The 20,099-nt window shown below is 45.3% G+C and overlaps 1 protein-coding gene across 2 annotated transcripts in view; it reads right to left on the reverse strand.

The window, feature by feature from the left end:
• Positions 1–9,971, reverse strand: part of LOC143764173 (gastrokine-2-like) — a 137,153-nt gene extending 127,182 nt beyond the window's left edge. Inside the window, exons 1-2 of one of the 2 annotated variants that reach the window (XM_077249476.1) lie at positions 9,854–9,971; positions 6,384–6,522 (exon numbers count right to left, since the gene is read on the reverse strand). The gene's annotated coding sequence lies outside the window, so the exon portion shown is untranslated. The remainder of the gene's footprint in view (positions 1–6,383; positions 6,523–9,853) is intronic. The other variant, XM_077249477.1, reaches the window with a different exon arrangement.
• Positions 9,972–20,099: the final 10,128 nt, after the last annotated feature.

The raw sequence follows: 20,099 nt of genomic DNA on the forward strand, positions 1-20,099 counted from the left end.
ACTACTATAATACTGCTCCTATGTACAAGAATATAGCTACAATAATACTGCTTTTATATACAAGAATATAACTACTGTAATACTGCCCCTATGTACAAGAATATAACTACTATAATACTGCTCCTATGTACAAGAATATAACTACTATAATACTGCCCCCTATGTACAAGAATATAGCTACTATAATACTGCTCTTATATACAAGAATATAACTACTATAATACTGCCCCTATGTACAAGAATATAACTACTATAATACTGCTCCTATGTACAAGAATATAACTACTATAATGCTGCTCCTATGTACAAGAATATAACTGCTATAATAGTGCCCCTATGTACAAGAATATAGCTACTATAATACTGCTCTTATATAGAAGAATATAACTACTATAATACTGCCCCTATGTACAAGAATATAACTACTATAATAGTGCCCCTATGTACAAGAATATAGCTACTGTAATACTGCTCTTATATACAAGAATATAACTACTATAATACTGCCCCTATGTACAAGAATATAACTAGTATAATACTGCCCCTATGTACAAGAATATAACTACTATAATGCTGCTCCTATGTACAAGAATATAACTGCTATAATACTGTCCCTATGTACAAGAATATAACTGCTATAATACTGCCCTTTGTATACATAATAATCATTTTATTTATATAGCGCCAACATATTCCGCAGCGCTTTACAAATTATAGAGGGGACTTGTACAGACAATAGACATTACAGCATAACAGAAATCACAGTTCAAAATAGATACCAAGAGGAATGAGGGCCCTGCTGCTCGCAAGCTTACAAACTATGAGGAAAAGGAGAGACACGAGAGGTGGATGGTAACAATTGCTTTAGTTATTTGGACCAGCCATAGTGTAAGGCTCGGGTGTTCATGTAAAGCTGCATGAATCAGTTAACTGCCTATGTATGTAGCAGTACAGACACAGAGGCTATTAACTGCATGAAATGTATGAGAACATGATGCGAGGAACCTGATTATGTTGTTTTTTTTGTTTTTTTTTAATGGTCCACACAGGGATAGTTAGGTTAATGCGTTGAGGCGGTAGGCCAATCTGAACAAATGACTTTTTAGGGCACGCTTAAAACTGTGGGGATTGGGGATTAATCGTATTAACCTGGGTAGTGCATTCCAAAGAATTGGCGCAGCGCGTGTAAAGTCTTGGAGACGGGAGTGGGAGGTTCTGATTATTGAGGATGCTAACCTGAGGTCATTAGCGGAGCGGAGGGCACGGGTAGGGTGGTAGACTGAGACCAGGGAGGAGATGTAGGGTGGTGCTGAGCCATGGAGAGCTTTGTGGATGAGGGTATTAGTTTTGTACTGGATTCTGGAGTGGATGGGTAGCCTGTGTAATGACTGGCACAAGGTAGAGGCATCGATGTAACGGTTGGTGAGGAATATGATCCTGGCAGCAGCAATCAGGACAGATTGGAGAGGGGAGAGTTTGGTAAGAGGGAGGCCGATTAGTAGAGAGTTACAATAGTCCAGACGAGAATGAATAAGAGAAACAGTGAGAGTTTTTGCAGAGTCGAAAGTAAGAAAAGGGCAAATTCTAGAAATGTTTTTGAGATGCAGATAAAAAGAGCGAGCCAGTGATCGGATGTGGGAGGTGAATGAAAGCTCGGAATCAAGTATGACCCCAAGGCAGCGGGCACGTTGCTTTGGAATAATGGTGGAACCACACACGGAGATGGCAATGTCAGGCAAAGGTAGTGTTGTGTAATGCTGTATTTGCTCATTGTGATGATACATTTTCTCTCCTGCGCCCTCTTTCTTATGTGTTGGTGGTCTATTCTGTAGATGTGTTTCTTGCCCCGGGGTTGCTGGGTGTCTGTTGCCCCCATTGTGTACTCCTCCCTGTGTTTTTGGACCTGCCTCTCTTTTATTACTGTCAGTGGAGGGCAGGTTACAAATAGAACAAGTGTCGCCATTGCTTCCCTTTCCCTCCCCGATCTCGGCTCGGTTTCTGCTGTGAGATGTTTTTCAGCTCCATGAAATGAATAATTAGCAGCGGCTTCCATCAGAGCTCGTCGCCTTGGCTGGGTCTCACCAATTAAAGGGGGCTCTGTATCATTATTTATTCCTAACGCATGACAATTGTGGGAGACATAATCCGTCCCCTGTGCCCAATCGTTTAACATCTACATGTAGAAATGGACGAGCAGTAAAACCTGTTGTGGAGCCTGTGGGGAGCAGAAACAAAAATGCGTCTCCTTCTCCCCCTCGTGGGTTCTCTGAGGACATTGGCTTGTCTGAATCTCTCGCTCGCTTTGCTTCTCCGTTTGTTATCGCCTTGCAGAAAAGCTCTCTGAATGCAGCATGCGGTGCGATAAAACACTGAATTCTGCCACTATTCCATATTAAATGAAAACCGCCACCTGAGCACGGCCGCCGCGGGGGAGGGAGACGTCTTACAAACCCTAAAACCGCTACAATATTCGTTGTGTCTGTAGAATTCTGAGGAAATGTTACCTAGATAAAAATGAAAAAAAAGGCAAATTGGCACAGTCCTGGTCTGTAGGGAACCAACACTGGGGTTTACTGAGCTGCCGGGGGCTGGACAGTGTCTGGGGGTCCACAGCTGAGCAGACATTATGACTCCCCTTCCTTTCCATAAGCAGAATCATGGACCTCAATCGTCAGATGACCATGGAAATAACCCCAACATATGGAATCTGCCTATACCCCACTGCAGCATTATTACAGAACCTTGTTACCAACCAAAACGCAAGGATCCTTGAGCACTAATTTAATATTTATGGATAACATGAGCACATAATATATAAAACTATAAACATTAAACACAAAGAAGTATCCAGCTGCATCGGGATCACCATGCGAAAATCATCTTTATTGCAAATAACAAAAGGAGTAGGGTTGAGCGAAACGGATCGTTCATTTTCATAAGTCGCCGACTTTTGGCAAAGTCAGCATCTCATGAAACCCGACCCGATCCCTGTGTGGGGTCGGCCATGCGGTACGCGATCTTGGCGCCAAAGTCGCGTTTCGTATGACGCGTTTAGCGCCATTTTTTCAGCCAATGAAGGAGTGTGGGCAGAGTGATGACATAGGGGTTAGGGGCGTGCACGCCTATGATCATTTTAGCGCTTGTGCGCAGCAGGGATTTGCAATGTGTAAAACGAAATTTTCGGGGCTGGGACGGAGGGGGAGAGAGAGAGAGAGAGAGAGAGGGAGGGGGAGGGGGAGGGAGAGGGAGAGAGAGAGAGAAAAAAAATAAAAAATCCCCATTGACGTGCATAGGGTTTCGTGTTCCGGCCGATCCTCGACTTTTCGCAGTAATCGGCCGATTTCGCCCGACTTTTCAAAAAGTCGGGTTTCGCAAAACATGACTCGACCCTAAAAAAGTCAAGGTCGCTCAACCCTAAAAAGGAGCACACAAATACAACAACGTAAGAAATTGACAATAAGAAAAAACGCCACAGCACTCACCAGGCTTGCAGTCCAAGTCTTCTTTATTTAAATAACATAGATAAACATCTTCACGGCACGGGAGGTGTGAGAGGAGTGCAGACACCTAACAGATGACGACTTCTGTTAGGTGTCTGCACTCCTCTCACACCTCCCGTGCCGTGAAGATGTTTATCTATGTTATTTAAATAAAGAAGACTTGGACTGCAAGCCTGGTGAGTGCTGTGGCGTTTTTTCTTATTGTCATTTTCTACTATAGACTTTGTTTCCACGCTAGCACCTCCGGTTTAGTGTCAGATCTCCAATGGACGTGTGCCACGTTGATTATAGGCTCTAAATCTTGAGGCTGTGCAGCTTGTTTTTTCTGATTTTTTGGACAACAACGTAAGAACATTGCACAAGCCGCTAATTAGGAATGTCCATAACGAGGCGGCCAGTGATCCTCATCTGCCCGGTGAAATTCGGTACAAAGGAAATACAGCAGGACTCGGGTAATCAAGACAAACCCTAATATAAATGCAATCAAAAATGTATGTATCACAGGCATGTACAAGATCACAAAACAGCCAAAACAAAGAGGTAGCACAGGCGAGTAGGGTCAATAATGGTGATGCCGGATGATATAATTTGTGTCGTGGAAAATCACATATTATCCAAGAAACTGAAACAGAATCACAAAATAAATCTAAGTATGTGATGAGCTGGAAGAAAGTAATGTGAGAGTATCACTAAGGACAAATGATTATAAAGAAGCCAGAAGAATGGACGAATGAGTAAATATAAAGGAGAGGAGTGATCGATAAGTCAAAGTGTGGTGTCAGGCATAAGGGTTTGATCCCAGAGGCGCACACGCCTGAGATTAATGCACGGCACAGCGCATGTTTGCTCATTATAGTCTATGGCCCCATTGGTACATGCAATTTTCGGGGGATTCGGTTGTAAGCCCTGACGGGGGGCCTGAACCTCAGTGTGACAGCCCCATAACGCCCCATAACGCTTTGTCTTTATTGTCTCCTGCTCTATTTCCTTTGTACCGATTTTCACCAGGCAGATGAGGATCGCCGGGGTCGCCTTATAAACATACCTGATTAGTGGCTTTTTAAATGTTTTTAGATTTGTGTATTTGTGTGCTCCTTTTTGTTATTGGCAATAAACACTATTCCCATATGGTGATCCCAATGCATTTAGTTACTTCTTTTTCTTTGATCTTCGTATTTTCTTAAGTAGCTGATCCCGATGTATTTGGTAGCGCCCTCAGTTATTCCTTTTTGTAATGTACAGATCTGTACAACCAATGTCAACCAGCTGCTGCCAAAGCACATGTAATATTGAGGAACATAGAGAAGCAACTAGATACATTTCTAAAACCCCAGACAGATTACAATTGAAGTGTTTGGTACTTTATACTTATATCCCTGACACAGTAATCTGCTTAGCGATCATTTCACACCCAGGCCAGTAATTATAACTTGGAGGCACTTTTTATGTACAACAGAAAAAGGTTTAGTGGTTCAATTAAAACAATTGCTTTGACTGTAAGTGATACTATGAAACCGCCACACTGGTAGCGTTATGTCAGGACAGGCATTTAACTGCTGGATATAAACACAAATGTTTCCATTCATTGACAGCAAGCATGGATCTTGGAAATGTTGAGGAAGTAAACCACAAAGTTTGCTGGAAAGTCATGCAACTTTTCCTTAGACTTTTCCTTGTGCTTTATTTACAAACACTGGACCTGCCCCTTGATAGTTGACCTGGGAGGGGAGGGTTGCTGCTAAATATTTGGAGAATTTCTGGGGCTTCGGGGTCACGTTTGGGGATTTAGTGGCAGATAATATTTGTAGGGTTGGATGGTGTCGGGTGTGGATGTCACATAATATCCAGTGTGTCACACAGACCCCAATGTGTTTAGGGGTCGGGCAGCCGCATTCATAATATTTCCCACACTGGAATAGTTGGGAATCTTCAGATATTATTGAGACCACAATAAGGTGCAGCCCCATGTAAAATCATCCTAAATCCCGGCTTCCAGTGCCATCGCCAGATATGTATGATCGCCAGAATGGCTCTGAGGTCTGCAGCTCTAAGGTTTAATTTCATGCATTGTCTATACGGCGGGCAGAGATGCAGTGTAAAGTACAGCCAGGGGTGAACCTAGCCTCTCTGCTGCCTGAGGCGAAAGGAAAAATGGCGCCCCCCCCCCCCCCCCCCCCCCACACACACACACACACACAGTCCCTGCCTCACTGCCTGTGCACACACATCCCTCCACCGAACCCGGTAATCGCCGCTCACAGTAGCATACCAGCAGAGGTTTCTGGCACCAGGGGCAAGAATTCATTTGGTCCTCCCCCAGGACATATGCGATTTGCACACTCAGTCATGTACCCACTAGCTCCTCTCCCTAATGCTCTCAATGTTCAGTGAAAAACTGAGAGAAGCGGGAAGATAAGCTCGTTGTCACAGGACCATGAGTATGAAAATCGCATATGAGTGACGTGTCCATGTGACGACTGGAACCTGCAGAGCTGAATCCTGACATCGCAGCTTCTGAATTCTCACAACTAATGCACTGCACACTTTTAGGATTCTCCCTTGCCGGTGGACAGTCATGTCAGCACAAGCATGCGATTTGTATACTTCTGACCACATTCCGACTAGACGTGCCCGGCCTCTCTCAGTTCATTTTCATAGAGTGAGGCCACACATGTCTAGTCAGCATGTGACCGCATGTATGTAAATCACCAGCACCAGAGAATCCTGACAGCGTGCAGTGTGCACTGTGAGAATTCAGAAGTCTACAGTCACAAAGAATGACTGCAGACTCATCACAAACCTGGACATCCCCTTTAATGCTCCTAACATAAATAAAAACATGAGAGTTAGTCAGTATCACAAATAACATTTACATCCAGGTACCTTATAGATGATGTTGTCTCTGGAGTCGTTCTCCTTTTCTTCATCTTATCCAGACCCCATGATGAGTTTTCTCATCCACAGCCGTCTCTGCAGACTTCCATCTTCTCCGCTCTTTTGCAGAAAGTCTCCAAATGATGCCCTTAAAGATACAAGTGTCATTATAATGCTCCTGAATGAAAAACTGCCCCTCACTATATTGTCTGCACAAAATATGACCCCCACACTGTCCCTCTTATGGTACATGCTCTTTACACTGACCTCTCCTTTCTATACACACTGTGTCCCCCCCTATAGGGCCTAGTATTTATACTCCATATTTATACTCCATCCTCCCACCCTGTGTGCGTGGCTCCCCCATCCTCCCACCCTGCGTGCGTGGCTCCCCCATCCTCCCACCCTGCGTGCGTGGCTCCCCCATCCTCCCACCCTACGTGCGTGGCTCCCCCATCTTCCCACCCTGCGTGCGTGGCTCCCCCATCCTTCTCCCCTGCGTGCGTAGCTCCCCCATCCTCCTCCCCTGCGTGCGTGGCTCCCCCATCCTTCTCCCCTGCGTGCGTGGCTCCCCCATCCTTCTCCCCTGCGTGCGTGGCTCCCCCATCCTTCTCCCCTGCGTGCGTGGCTTCCCCATCCTTCTCCCCTGCGTGCGTGGCTTCCCCATCCTTCTCCCCTGCGTGCGTGGCTTCCCCATCCTTCTCCCCTGCGTGCGTGGCTTCCCCATCCTTCTCCCCTGCGTGCGTGGCTTCCCCATCCTTCTCCCCTGCGTGCGTGGCTCCTCCATCCTTCTCCCCTGCGTGCGTGGCTCCCCCATACTTTTTCCCTGTCATACTCACCTCTCACCGGGCGGCGCAGAACTTCCCGGCATCTCTGCAGCGTCTTCCTTCCTGTCTTCAGTGGTCACATGGTAGCGCTCATTAAGGTGATGAATATGCGCATATTCATGACCTTAATGACAGTACCATGTGACCGCTGAAGACAGGACGCACTGCCGGCGCTTAGACGGAGTTGCAGCCACCGCTGGAGGAAGGTGAGTATTATGTCTTCAGGGAGGGGGGCAGGAGGAGGGAGGGGGGCAGGAGGGGGGATGGGGGCGGGCACTTGACCCCAGAGTTTAAAAAAAAAAAAAACCCTAGCAGCGCAAATCCAGTTATAGAATCTGCCGCCTGAGCCAAAGAGCTCAAGTCGCCTCATGGTAGCGGCGTCAGTGCACGCAATTTATAAAAGAGAATATTTCAGCGTTACTAGGGATCAAAAACATAAGAGCCACCTTCACAGAATGCAGCCTTAGGCTGGTTTCACACTTGCGTTTTTATCTGCATGCGTTTTTTTAAAAAACGCATGTGTGAAAAACGCATGTAAACGCGGTAAAACTCATGCGTTTTTTAGACGCATGCGTTTTTATAGAAAAACACAAGAAAACACAAGAAAACACAAGAAAAAACAAGAAAACCCTAACCCTACCCCTACCCCTAACCCTAAACGTGACTGAAATACGTGGCACTGAAATACGTGCAACTGAAATACGTGGTACTTAAATACGTGGCACTTAAATACGTTGCACGTGGCACTTAAATACGTGGCATGTGGCACTTAAATACGTGGCACGTGGCACTTAAATACGTGGCACGTGGCACTTAAATACGTGGCACTTAAATACGTGACACGTGGCACTTAAATATGTGGTACTTAAATACGTGGCACTTAAATACGTGGCACTTAAATACGTGGCACGTGGCACTTAAATATGTGGCACGTGGCACTTTAATACGTGGCACTTAAATATGTGGCACGTGGCATACGTGGCACTGAAATACGTGATACGTGGCACTTAAATACGTGGCAATATGACTGTCAGAAAATGTTCATTAAACGGTTAGGGGTGAGGTTAGGGGTAGAGTTAGGGTTAGGGTTTGGATCCCTTTATCACCTTGATGGTGGTGGGTGGCTTTTCAGTGTGTTTTCTGGTTTTTTTCTATAAAAACGCATGCGTTTTTAGCGCAAACAAACGCATGTGCTTAAAAACGCATGCGTTTACATAGACAGCAATGCATTTTTTTGCGGCAAAAAAACGCGCAAGAAAATACTGCAGGTAGCATTTTTGAAAATGAACGCATGCAGACAAAAAACGCATGCGTTTGAAAACGCGACCAAACGCATGTGCAAAAAAACGCATGCATTTTCAATGTTAAATATAGGGAAAAAAAACGCATGCGTTTTTTGTGCAAAAAACGCTGCAGACAAAAACGCAAGTGTGAAACCAGCCTTAGTGCTGCTGAAGGTGGCTCTATTACCTTAACAGGCCCCTTGACAGGTTCCCTTCAATAATTTAACTATAAGCAATGTATTCTTATAAACATAGAATGCAGCCCGTGGTTACTGTATTGTTATACTTGTTAGGGGGCAGACGGACTGACGTATTTCTCATGTGAGGATCGCATCGCAATCCTCGGACTGACCGTCGGCTCTCCTGACCTGAGGCTGACAGTTGCATAGTAATCTATCACGCTGTCAAGCTTATGTCAGGAGAGGTGTCGGGCCAGTCCGAGGATTGTAATGCGATCCTCGCATGAGTTATACAGTGTCTGTCTGCGCCCTTATGTTAATACTTATTCTTGTTATAGTAATATTAACCTTCTTTGCTATGCTTGTTTAACTAATACTTATAAAAGACCCAGCTCGCAATAATAAAAAGCCCCCGACCTCCCCATCTCCAGCCCCCAAGACAGCAACTATTAGGGTAGGTTTCCAAGGGGCGTATTGCTTGGGTTTTTGCTGGGGATTGGACGCTGTGTACATCCGCAACATCGAAACCGCAGCTTCCAGATGTTACAGCATAGTGGAGGGGATTTTATGAAATACCATCTCCACTATGTGTACATAGACGCAGGTGGCAGACCTACGTAACCGGACATGTGGCACGTCTTTCTAGACAGCAGCATGTCTATTTATCTTGTGGAGATGCTCCGTCTCCACAAGATAAATAAAACAGTCTATGTATAGGATGCGGTGATTCCACCTGTGTTCAATGAATATATGCGGAATCACCGCGCGTACAACAGGGGGCAGCGCTTTGGGCGGAGCAGGGTATCTGCTGCGTCCAAAGCGCTGCCAATACACCTCGAGGACACATACCCTCACATATGATGGAGGGAATATTTAATAACATTAAACAGTATAATAATAATCAGCCCCCCTGTGCCCTCACCCACGTCAGCCCTCACAATACCCTCAAACTCTCCCATTCACCCCCAGTACCCTGTCCCCTTCCCACAATACCACCATCCTCTCTTTCACCCCCACAGTGCCCTGTCCCCCTGCACACCCACAATAACCCCCATCGTTTCACATTTACCCCACAGAGTCCTGTCCTCCTCTCCCACTTCAGCCCCTTCAATACCACAATCCTCTCACATTCACCCCCACAGTGACCATGATATGCCTGAATTACTCTAATGAATTCCATCCCCACTTACTGATGAAGTTTTCAGGCAGAGTCAGGCAGACAGTGAGGAGAACCAGGAAGTATCCAGATAGATGCAGGGAGGGCACTAGGACCCAGCGTGCCTCAGCCAAACCAAGCGTGTGCACACTGCACAGCGCTGCTGCCAGCCCGGAAGAGACTCCTCAGGTGAGACCACATTGCACTCTGCACGGAGGGAGGCTCTGCAGCCGGCATTGTGCTGCTCTCTCCCTGACACCTCAGACTCGCAGTGGATCTCCCGGAGGGCCCCTTCAGGTGACTGGGCCCGGGGAAATGGCCCCCTCTGCCCCCCCAGTAGTGCAGGGATTACAGGGAGTCGGCAACAGCACCAGTGTTCTGACCGCCGCTCTGCCGCCCCCTGGCTTGAGGGATGAGCTGCCGCCTGAAGCAAAGTCCTCAACTTGCTTCATGATAGCAGCGCCCCTGAGTACAGCGATCAGAGCATCCGATGAGCAAAGAGATGAATGTCAGACCAACATAGATGGGGCGACGTTGGCCCCGATTCACCATTGTTCTTGTGCCTGTTTAGTGGAATAGAAATGGTTCTACTAGTGATTTGTTATTAGCGCCTTGTTCATTATTTCATCTGCGCCTTTTCATGGCCATTAGACGGTTTCAGCTCGGCTTTCTTTCTTTCGACACTGCGGCCGTGCTTTGAGTCACTCAGATGTTTTCACCTAATTCTGTATTTGCAACTTTTTGAAATGTCACAAACTTTTTGCACAATTGTAAACAGGTAACCATGGAAAAAATCTGCCTCAGTGTTATATATGTGCACTTGAAGAATCACGTGTGACAGCTTAAAGAATCAAACTGCTCTAAACGGCACAAAAAAAGTACCGTACTTAAAGGCAAATCAGGGAAAATATTTTTCTTTTAGCTTATTTGTGCCTTGTTTTCCTTCCCATTTACTGTAATTTACATCTTCAATACTTTTATATGATGTATAGAGTAAATTCTTCCAGTATTGGCTTCAATGTAAGTTTCTTTTGGGGCCTACTCATTACTTTTTTGTAAGCCACATTTCTTTTTTAGTCTTATGGTATTCATGGCCCAGTATTATAGTAGTTATATTCTTGTACATAGGGACAGTATTATAGTAGATATATATTTGTGCATAGGGGCAGTATTATCTACTATATAATTGTCTAAGGGTCACTTCCGTCTGTCCTTCTGTCTTTCTTTCTGTCTGTCACGGATATTCATTGGTCGCGGCCTCTGTCTGTCATGGAATCCAAGTCGCTGATGGGTCGTGGCAAAACGCCCACGACCAATCAGCGACGGGCACAGTCCGGCTGCAAAATGGCTGCTCTTTCCTCCCCGCAGTCAGTGTCCGCTCCATACTCCCCTCCACTCAGCCCTCACACAGGGTTAATGCCAGCGTTAATGGACCGCGGTGTAACACACTCCGGTTACGCAGCTATTAACCCTGTGTGACCAAATGTTTACTATTGGTGCTGCGTATGCAGCATCAATAGTAAAAAGATCTAATGTTACAAATAAGAATAATAAAAAAAAAGGGTATTCTCACCCTCCGACATGGCGCGGTGTTCTCGGCAGTGCAAGCGGCAGGTTCCGGTGCCAAGGATGCTATGCGAGAAGGACCTGCCATGACATCACGGTCATGTGACCGCGACGTCATCACAGGTCCTGCGCGCTTGCGCGAGAAGGACCTGCCATGACTTCACGGTCATGTGATCGCAACGTCATCACAGGTCCTGCGCTCATACCAACCCTGGGACCGGAAGCTGCCGCGTGCACCATACACAGGCGCCAGGACTTCAACGGCACTTCGGAAGGTGAGTAAATGTTTATTTTTTATTTTACATCACTGGGCAATATACTATGTGGCTGGGCAATATACTATGTGGCTGACCAATATACTACATACAACGTGGCTGGGCAATATACTACGTGGCTGGGCAATATACTACGTGGCTGTGCTATATACTACGTGGCTGTGCAATATACTACGTGACTGGGCAATATACTACGTGGCTGGGCAATATACTACGTGACTGGGCAATATACTACGTGACTGGGCAATATACTACGTGACTGGGCAATATACTACGTGGCTGGGCAATATACTACGTGGCTGGGCAATATACTACGTGGCTGGGCAATATACTACGTGGCTGGGCAATATACTACGTGACTGGGCAATATACTACGTGGCTGGGCAATATACTACGTGGCTGGGCAAAATACTACATCACTGGGCAATATACTACGTGACTGGGCAATATACTATGTGGCTGGGGAATATACTATGTGGCTGGGAAATATACTACGAGGGCTGTGCAATATACTACGTGGACATGCATATTCTAGAATACCCAATGCGTTAGAATCGGGCCACCATCTAGTAGTAGTTATATTCTTGTACATAGGGACAGTATTATAGTAGATGTATATTTGTACATAGGGGCAGTATTATAGTAGTTATATTCTTGTACATAGGGAGCAGTAGCAGTATTATAGTAGTTATATTCTTGTACATAGCAGTATTATAGTAGTTATATTCTTGTACATAGGGACAGTATTATAGTAGATATATATTTGTACATAGGGGCAGTATTATAGTAGTTATATTCTTGTACATAGGGACCAGTATTATAGTAGTTATATTCTTGTACATATGGAGCAGTATTTTAGTAGTTATATTCTTGTACATAGGGAGCAGTATTTTAGTAGTTATATTCTTGTACATAGGAGCAGTATTATAGTAGTTATATTCTTGTACATAGGGAGCAGTATTTTAGTAGTTATATTCTTTGTTACGTATCCCTTCCGTGTTGCCTCCAATTTGTCACGTATCCGCTCTCAGCAAGTAACTTGGGGTTGTGCCTGCAAGGGTTAATCTATCTCCCCACTCTCAGTCCAGCATTCAACCTCTGTCCGATGCTGTAATGGGAGCAAAAATCACACACCGACCCAGGCCACACACCCGCTCATACACGCTGCCACAGACTCACCGAATACATGGGCAATGAGTCCCGGAAATATTACTAATACTGTCTACCACTCATAAGGCTCGCACACCTTGGCTATAGATTCTTTAGAACATACGAGGTTCAACTTGTTAAAGTTTATGCTTTAATACAAAAAAAGATTCAGTGCCTACAGTAAAGAAAAAGGTATAAAAATATGGTAATAAAAAGACATACAGGAATGCAAAACAGTATAAGATAAACAGGAGAAATCTTACAGAAATAGCTAACTTGTAGTCTGCTTCTGCTCCCTGAGAGTAGGATGAATATAGACTGGATCACATCAGCCTCCCAGGCTGCCCTCACAGGTGAACAATTTTGAATGTATACAAATTTATAGAGTCACCCTGGAGGTCAGATTTCTAGACCTGCCCCTTAGGTTAATATCATAATTGCTTGTTTTTCGATTGGACCGTGGCCTCTCTCCCAATGAATTTATTATTTGCTCTGAGACTCCCTGTGTAAAAGTTCTCACAGATAGATAGTGTCAGGCTGTAATTGACATCTCTCTTCAAAGAGCTAAGAGGTGTCAAATGTGCCCTTTTTCTTGGTTCCCAGCACGACCCCTGCCAAGATTGGAGACTGTAGTCTGCCTTTTCAAGATATGTATGCTGTGACCTTTGTGAGGCCTGCAGTTTCAGGACAGATGTTCAACTACTGCTGGTTACACATATAACTCTAGACATATTTCACTACCCACATATAGATATATACATATTTCGCTACATTCCTGTACATAGTACCAGTATTAGGGGCAGTGCTACCAATGTAGATACCCGGATTCTGTGGCTGCTGTTTTACTCAAGTTTGTTTTCTTTCAGAAGTATTCAGGATACCGTTTGATCCTGGGGATCGTTTTTTCAGCCTGGAAATTTGAAGTCTGCAAGTGAGCATTCAAGGTAGTGAAGGAAATGCTAAGTATGGAAGTACCGTAGTATTGGGACGCATGGCAGGTCCATTCCTGGATGCTCCGTGGCAAGAGTTAAGGATTTCCCATTTGGAACTTGTTCCCAAGCAGGAAGTTAATAAGTTTCAGCTTTGCATCATTTATCCTACCTGGTGTGGGACTCGGTGAATGACGGCATCTTGACAGAGTTATCATCAGTGATGTATGTGTCGTTTGATAGGGCATTGGATTTGGTAGGGACAGCACGGTCGGGGTCTTAGATGGTGAAATCTGACATTGAAGGTGCCGTCCGCTTGTTCCCAGTACACTCTCACAGTCTTCATCTGTTGGGGTATATTTGAGATGGAGAATTTTATGTTGATCGGTGTGTACCCACGGGTTGCTTCATCTCGTGATCGTATATGGAGGCTTTTAGTTCATTTGTTGAGTGGGTTGTGTCAGGTGTTCCCTCGATAATTCACTACTTGGACAATTTCTTTTGTGTTGGTCCGTCAGGTTCAATGGTTTGTTCAGTTTTAATGGTTATGTTAATAAAGATAGCTGCATTATTCTGTATTCCATTGGCTTAAGATAAGACTGGGAGTCGGTATTGACTGGTATAGAGATGCGTTTTAATTGTGATACTCTCTCGGTGGTTCACTCGATAAATTCACTTTGCATCACCCAGTAGCAGCTTGTTTGTGTCATTTGGTTTTTCGGTGTTTGGCGTGCATTGTCTACGTAGTAGCTAGACATGTTCCAGGGGCATCCAATGATGTGGCTGATGCACTGTCTCGTTTTCACTTCTACGGCTTTTGAGGTCTGGTACAATGGGGGAACGAAGTGGGAGCCGAATGTCCCAATTGGCTGTGGAGCCTGGTAACGGCGTAGTGTTTGAGTTAATCAGGCACTCGGTGACTGAGGTTACTTGGGTCCATTATCAAAAAGTTTGGAAGGAATGGGAGGAATTTAGTGTTAATACAAATGTGAATTCTTCTGTTAAGGATAGACTTAGTATTCGCCCTCTTGGGGCAGGATTGTGTGTCCGGTAGATCGATGTCAGCAGTGACACAAAGATTGGCAGCACTGGCATTTTTGGTTAAATTGGAAGGGTGATGTCTGCCTATGGAACGATAGGGTGGAATGTTTTTTTCCGGCATTCTAAGATGGATCAGAGCGGTCGAGGCAAATTGCTGGTCTTGTATGCAATTCCGGGTCATAAGCCTGCCCTATTGCTGTGGTAGAACATTTTGTGTTAATCTGGCGTGGATATCCAGGTTTATTCTTGAGGCAACAGGATGTCTCTTAATTCAAAATATCAATTTATTGCAGTTTTTCAGAAATGTTTGTTGCGTATGGGTGAAAGACCTGTGGAATATGGGTCACATTCCTTTCGCATTGGGGCAGCGGCTGCGGCTTCACGGAGGTCTGGGTGAGGAGATTGTTTTCAGCATTGGGCGTTGGGAATTTCGTTCTTATATTGGCCCTCATCTAGTGGTTTTATAATGTTGTGTGGGTCCAGAGTCGTGTTATATTTTCATAGTAATGCAAGTATTAATTTGGTGATTGTTTTGTTTCTCTATAGGTGCTTGATTAATTAGGATCCTGGACTACTTTTACGTGTTCTTGGGGCGATGAGGGTCGTTGTTCATCCAGATGGTCGACAGCTCGGGCAAACTGGGACCAAGGTGCTGATCAAATGGCTTGGAATTCATGGTATTACTTTGGGGGAGGGTTTTGCCCAAAGTCTCTGACTGCTGCAGAGTGGATCAACCACCTAATGTACTGGTTTTGCATGTGACCTGGGAGTTAGATCATCTCGGGTGTTAATTAGAGAAATTAGGTTTGATCTTTTAAGGTTGTGGTCCTCCTATCCAAGGATTATCATTGTTTGGTCAGACATTGTGTTGCGGTGTCACAGCTCTGTTGTCAAGTGTCCCGGGACTAGGGGTTCCTTCCCTAACACTAGGACCGCCATACTGGCCCTGTTCCCTGGATTACTTCTGATGGTGAAGATTCAGGGGCCGCGTACTTTGTCTTAGCTCCTGAACCCGCCCTCAGTCTGTACCCTTCCCCCACCCAGGTAAGAGGGGAGTAGTAGTGTACCATAATACACCAGCAAGACTAACAAGATAATAAGGACAGGGATAAAAAAAATACCAATCATACAAATATACTCACACAAACAACAGCAGTATACATCGGAGAGTGGAGGATGGGGAAAAACCAAAGTAGAAGAAGAAGGGGAAGTGTTGTGAATTTGGATTCTGGGCTCCCCCGGTGGCTACTGGTGGAATTGAACTGGTGTCTTCATCTTCTCTGTTCACCTGTTCCCATCAAGATGTGGGAGTCGCTATATAACCTTGCTGCTCTGTTAGTTGCTTGCCGGTCAACAATGTTATCAGAAGCCTCTCTGTGCTTGTTCCTGCTCCTAGACAACTACTAGATAAGTTGGACTCTTGTCCATGTTTGTTTTTGCATTTTGTTCCAGTTCACAGCTGTAGTTTCGTTACTGTGTCTGGAAAGCTCTTGTGAACGGGAATTGCCACTCTGGTGTTATGAGTTAATGCCAGAGTTTTAAAGTAATTTCTGGATGGAGTTTTTGATAGGGTTTTCAGCTGACCATGAAAGTGTCCTTTCTGTCTTCTGCTATGTAGTAAGTGGACCTCAAATTTGCTAAACCTATTTTCATACTATGTTTGTTATTTCATCTCAACTCACCGCCAATACATGTGGGGGGCCTCTGTCTCCTTTCGGGGTATTTCTCTAGAGGTGAGCTAGGACTAATATTTTCCTCTGCTAGCTTTATTTAGTCCTCCGGCTGGGCTGGGCATCTAGAATCAACGTAGGCATGCTACCCGGCCACTGCTAGTTGTGCGTTAGGTTTAGTTCATGGTCAGCTCAGTTCCCATCTTCCAAGAGCTAGTTCCTATATATGCTTATGCTATGTTCTCTTGCCATTGAGATCATGACAGTTTGACCGGCCCGCAAAGTGTTAATTGTTTGGGCTGAAGCAGGAGAAAAAGAAGTGTTGAAGGGAAATTTTTTTTTTTTCCCCTCAGAGTTTTGCTGCCTAGCCCTTAATTGCTGTCTAGCTGCTTCTTACCTCCTCTTAACCCTTGAATGGCTCTGTGTCCACCTGTTTGTAATGGATCTTCAGAGTGTAACTGCAGGTTTGAATAATCTCGCCACGAAGGTACAAAATTTGCAAGATTTTGTTTGTCATGCACCTGTATCTGAGCCGAGAATTCCTTTGCCGGAATTTTTCTCGGGGAATAGATCCGGGTTTCAGAATTTTCGAAATAATTGCAAATTATTTTTGTCTCTGAAATCTCGCTCTGCCGGAGACCCTGCACAGCAGGTCAGGATTGTGATTTCCTTGCTCCGGGGCGACCCTCAAGACTGGGCTTTTTCATTGACACCAGGGGATCCTGCGTTGCTCAATGTGGATGCGTTTTTTCTGGCCTTGGGGTTGCTTTATGACGAACCTCATTTGGAGCTTCAGGCAGAAAAAACTTTGATGTCCCTATCTCAGGGGCAAGATGAAGCGGAAATTTACTGCCAAAGATTCCGTAAATGGTCTGTGCTTACTCAGTGGAATGAGTGCGCCCTGGCGGCGACTTTCAGAGAGGGTCTCTCTGATGCCATTAAGGATGTTATGGTGGGGTTCCCTGTGCCTGCGGGTCTGAATGAGTCCATGACAATGGCTATTCAGATCGATAGGCGTTTGCGGGAGCGCAAACCAGTGCACCATCTGGCGGTGTCCACTGAGAAGTCGCCAGAGAGTATGCAGTGTGATAGAATTCTGTCCCGAAGCGAGCGGCAGAATTTTAGACGGAAAAATGGGTTGTGTTTCTATTGTGGTGATTCTACTCATGTTATATCAGCATGCTCTAAGCGCACTAAAAAGCTTGGTAAATCTGTTTCCATTTGCACCTTACCGTCTAAATTTATTCTATCTGTGACCCTGATTTGCTCTTTGTCATCTATTACCACGGACGCCTATGTCGACTCTGGCGCCGCTTTGAGTCTTATGGATTGGTCCTTTGCCAAACGCTGTGGGTATGATTTAGAGCCTTTGGAGACTCCTATTCCTCTGAAGGGGATTGACTCCACCCCATTGGCTAATAATAAACCACAATACTGGACACAAGTAACTATGCGTATTAATCCGGATCACCAGGAGATTATTCGCTTTCTGGTGCTGTATAATCTACATGATGATTTGGTGCTAGGATTGCCTTGGCTGCAATCTCACAACCCAGTCCTCGACTGGAGAGCTATGTCTGTGTTGAGCTGGGGATGTAAGGGGGCTCATGGGGATGTACCTGTGGTTTCCATTTCATCATCCATTCCCTCTGAAATTCCTGAGTTCCTGTCTGACTATCGTGACGTCTTTGAAGAATCCAAGCTTGGTTCGTTACCTCCGCACCGAGAGTGCGATTGTGCCATAGATTTAATCCCGGGTAGTAAATACCCAAAGGGTCGTTTATTTAATCTGTCTGTGCCTGAACATGCTGCTATGCGAGAATATATAAAGGAGTCCTTGGAAAAGGGACATATTCGTCCATCGTCATCTCCCTTAGGAGCCGGTTTTTTCTTTGTGTCAAAAAAAGACGGCTCTTTGAGACCATGTATTGATTATCGGCTTTTGAATAAAATCACTGTTAAATATCAATACCCATTGCCGTTGCTGACTGATTTGTTTGCTCGCATAAAGGGGGCCAAGTGGTTCTCTAAGATTGACCTTCGTGGGGCGTATAATTTGGTGCGAATCAGGCAGGGGGATGAGTGGAAAACCGCATTTAATACGCCCGAGGGCCACTTTGAGTATTTAGTGATGCCTTTTGGTCTTTCTAATGCTCCGTCAGTTTTCCAGTCCTTTATGCATGATATTTTTCGCGATTATTTGGATAAATTTATGATTGTGTATCTGGATGATATTCTGATTTTTTCGGATGACTGGGACTCTCATGTCCAGCAAGTCAGGAGGGTTTTTCAGGTTTTGCGGTCTAATTCTTTGTGTGTGAAGGGTTCTAAGTGTGTTTTTGGGGTACAGAGGATTTCCTTTTTGGGATATATTTTTTCCCCCTCTTCCATTGAAATGGATCCTGTCAAGGTTCAAGCTATTTGTGATTGGACGCAGCCCTCTTCTCTTAAGAGTCTTCAGAAATTTTTGGGCTTTGCTAACTTTTATCGTCGATTTATTGCTGGTTTTTCGGATATTGCTAAGCCATTGACCGATTTGACTAAGAAGGGTGCTGATGTTGCTGATTGGTCCCCTGATGCTGTGGAGGCCTTTCGGGAGCTTAAGCGCCGTTTTTCCTCTGCCCCTGTGTTGCGTCAGCCTGATGTTGCTCTACCTTTTCAGGTTGAGGTCGACGCTTCTGAGATCGGAGCTGGGGCAGTGTTGTCGCAGAAAAGTTCTGACTGCTCCGTGATGAGGCCTTGTGCCTTCTTTTCCCGTAAATTTTCGCCCGCTGAGCGGAATTATGATGTTGGGAATCGGGAGCTTTTGGCCATGAAGTGGGCTTTTGAGGAGTGGCGCCATTGGCTTGAGGGGGCCAGACATCAGGTGGTGGTATTGACTGACCACAAAAATTTGATTTATCTTGAGACCGCCAGGCGCCTGAATCCTAGACAGGCGCGCTGGTCATTATTTTTCTCTCGGTTTAATTTTGTGGTGTCATACCTACCGGGTTCTAAGAATGTTAAGGCGGATGCCCTTTCTAGGAGTTTTGAGCCTGACTCGCCTGGTAACTCTGAGCCCACAGGTATCCTTAAGGATGGAGTGGTATTGTCAGCCGTTTCTCCAGACCTGCGGCGGGCCTTGCAGGAGTTTCAGGCGGAGAGACCTGATCGTTGCCCACCTGATAAACTGTTTGTTCCTGATGATTGGACCAGTAGAGTCATCTCTGAGGTTCATTCTTCTGCGTTGGCAGGTCATCCTGGCATTTTTGGTACCAGGGATTTGGTGGCAAGGTCCTTCTGGTGGCCTTCCCTGTCACGAGATGTGCGAGGCTTTGTGCAGTCTTGTGACGTTTGTGCTCGGGCCAAGCCTTGTTGTTCTCGGGCTAGTGGATTATTGTTGCCCTTGCCTATTCCTAAGAGGCCTTGGACGCACATCTCGATGGATTTTATTTCAGATCTGCCTGTTTCTCAGAAGATGTCTGTCATCTGGGTGGTGTGTGACCGTTTTTCTAAGATGGTCCATTTGGTTCCTCTGCCCAAGTTACCTTCTTCTTCCGAGTTGGTTCCTCTGTTTTTTCAAAATGTTGTTCGTTTGCATGGTATTCCTGAGAATATCGTTTCTGACAGAGGGACCCAATTCGTGTCTAGATTTTGGCGGGCATTCTGTG

The sequence above is a fragment of the Ranitomeya variabilis genome, chromosome 4 (assembly GCF_051348905.1).
Source record: "Ranitomeya variabilis isolate aRanVar5 chromosome 4, aRanVar5.hap1, whole genome shotgun sequence".
Taxonomy (NCBI): domain Eukaryota; kingdom Metazoa; phylum Chordata; class Amphibia; order Anura; family Dendrobatidae; genus Ranitomeya; species Ranitomeya variabilis.